Source organism: Oratosquilla oratoria, chromosome 11 (assembly GCF_046742065.1).
Source record: "Oratosquilla oratoria isolate Oo_2021 chromosome 11, ASM4674206v1, whole genome shotgun sequence".
In the NCBI taxonomy this organism is placed as follows: domain Eukaryota; kingdom Metazoa; phylum Arthropoda; class Malacostraca; order Stomatopoda; family Squillidae; genus Oratosquilla; species Oratosquilla oratoria.
Genome location: NC_134787.1, coordinates 42,089,694 through 42,092,193, shown reverse-complemented (window position 1 = coordinate 42,092,193; position 2,500 = coordinate 42,089,694). Strand labels below are relative to the sequence as shown.

Genomic DNA, 2,500 nt, shown 5'->3' with positions numbered 1-2,500 from the left:
TTGGTCACATGTGCCTATCCTTTAGGCTCCTCCTCGACTGAATAAAATCATCTGACGGGAGCCAGGAACTCTTAAGAGAGTGAAAGTGCTTCGATATGTGACAGCACGTATCTATTTAGTCCATTGCCTCACACCAAGTGGTCCACAGAACAAGAAGTGGGTCATTCTAGATTTACTTGTCTTTCACCACGAACAACCACACTCGAGGTGAAGAAGATTTTCTGGTAGCGGACAGAATGAAACATACGAACCGTAACACAAGAACAAAGGGATGATTGTCCAGGGTTTTCTTGGACAAATAAAACCTCATGTCGTAGGTTGGACCCGTGCTGGAAGACCTGGGGAGCAGTTGGTTTCATGGGAGATTCTTCAAACTCGGAGCTACTGATGCTTTTTTGGCTAATTTCAGCTTGAAGAACAGTTTGAGCAAAGTCCTCAACTTCATCATGTCCACTGGAATCAGTCAGTGCGGAGCTGCCTAGTTATAGGCCTTATGGTCTCCTGAAGTCTCCTTCATTATTATGTTAAATAGGTCCCACCGAGACTCGAACTCGGATCGCTGGATTCAAAGTCCAGAGTGCTAACCATTACACCATGGGACCGTGACACTTCTATATTTGTGACATTTAATATTCATAATAACGCTAATACTTCATTAACGACAAGTCGTTTTCTGTACTTTCTTTCTGTTATAATAGTGTTGCATACTTTCTTGTGAATAATGCACTTATCTTTCACTTACACTCATATATTCATACATACATATACATGCATATACCAAAGGAACTTTCCCCCACATAAAGGGAATGGGTAGCCGAATCAAGACATACATACCCACCCTTCACCCGTTCTACACCCAATCAAAACCCATATGTCCCTTCATTCCTTTATTGTGGATGTAAGGTCATCCCTGCTTCACGCCCACTGCTCGGGGCAGCAAAGTAGCAAGACACGTCACCTCCAATGTATACATACATACATACATACATACATACATACATACATACATACATACATACATACATACATACATACATACATACATACATACATACATACATTCATACATACATGCATGCATACATACATACATGCATACATACATACATATACATACATCCATGCATATATACATACATATACATACATACATGCATACACGGGTGCATACGTACATACTCACATACGTACATTGATTATATATACATACATACATACATACATGCATGCATACACAAATACAGACATATAAGTGTGCACACATACGTACATATATACACACACGCACACACATACACACTTTATATATATGTATATATATATATATATATATATATATATATACATACATACATACATACATATATATATATACGCTTACTCTTACTCTTACTCTGTTGGTTGTCAGGCCGGCCGGCCCTTCACCGCTTTCACTTTGCCTCTCCAGATGGTTCTATCCTCTGCCAATTCCTTCTAGTCCTCTCTTGGTGCCACCCTCTCCACGTCCTTCTTTACTCCATCCATCCATCTGTACCTGGGTCTCCCTACTGGTCGTCTGCCCTCCACCTTTCCTTCCATCACCTTCTTTGGTAGTCTGTCTGCCTCCATTCGTACGCAGTGTCCAGCCCACCTTGCTCTTCTTCCCCGTATTTCATCCTGAATGTACGGTTGCCGAGTCTGATCCCTGTTGTGTCTTCGTCTCCATTTCCCTTCTTCTTCATCATATAATGGGCCGAGGATTCTTCTCAGGATATTGTTTTAAAAAATTTCCAGTCTCTTCTCCCTTTCTTTTGTCAGTGTCCATGTCTCACATCCGTACAGGACTGTTGGTTTTATTACAATGTTATATGCTCTTATCTCAGTTCTTCTGCTGATGGTCCGACTCTTCATTACAGATGCCAGGGCATGGTAACATCTGTTTCCTACAGCTATTCGTTCGTTTATTTCCATGTCCAATTCATTTCTCTCACTGACAATGGATCCCAGGTACTTGAACTTATCCACTTTCTTCACCCTTAGTGATCCAACTTGCTCTTCTCCTGATGTATAAATCCCATTTCTACTTAGTTTCATAATTTCCGTTTTCTGCTCATTGCATTTTAGGCCTATCTGTTCTGCTGTTCTCTGGAATACTGTAACGATCTCGTTAATTTCCTCCACAGTCTCGGCCACCACATCCACATCATTGGCATAAGCGAGGTGGGTTATCTGACCATTGGATAGCTTAGCTCCACCTGGATGGTTGGTAATCTGCCTGACTGCTTTCTCCAGTGCAAGATTAAACAGCAAAGGAGAGAGCACACATCCCTGCCTAAGGCCACTGTGTATATTGAAACTTTCTGTATCTTTCCTTTCAACTCTTACTGAACATCTGCTTCCTATGCAGCACGTTTTAATGAGGGATATCAATTTAGCTGGAATATTCAGTTCTGCCATTATGTGCCACATTGATGGTCTGTGCACACTATCATATGCTTGTTTGAAATCTACAAATAGATGG

At 41.2% G+C, this 2,500-nt stretch overlaps 1 non-coding gene across 1 annotated transcript; it reads right to left on the bottom strand.

The window, feature by feature from the left end:
• Window positions 1-530: 530 nt before the first annotated feature.
• Window positions 531-602, bottom strand: TRNAQ-UUG (transfer RNA glutamine (anticodon UUG)). The gene has a single exon. It is a non-coding gene; the product is annotated as a tRNA-Gln (tRNA).
• Window positions 603-2,500: the final 1,898 nt, after the last annotated feature.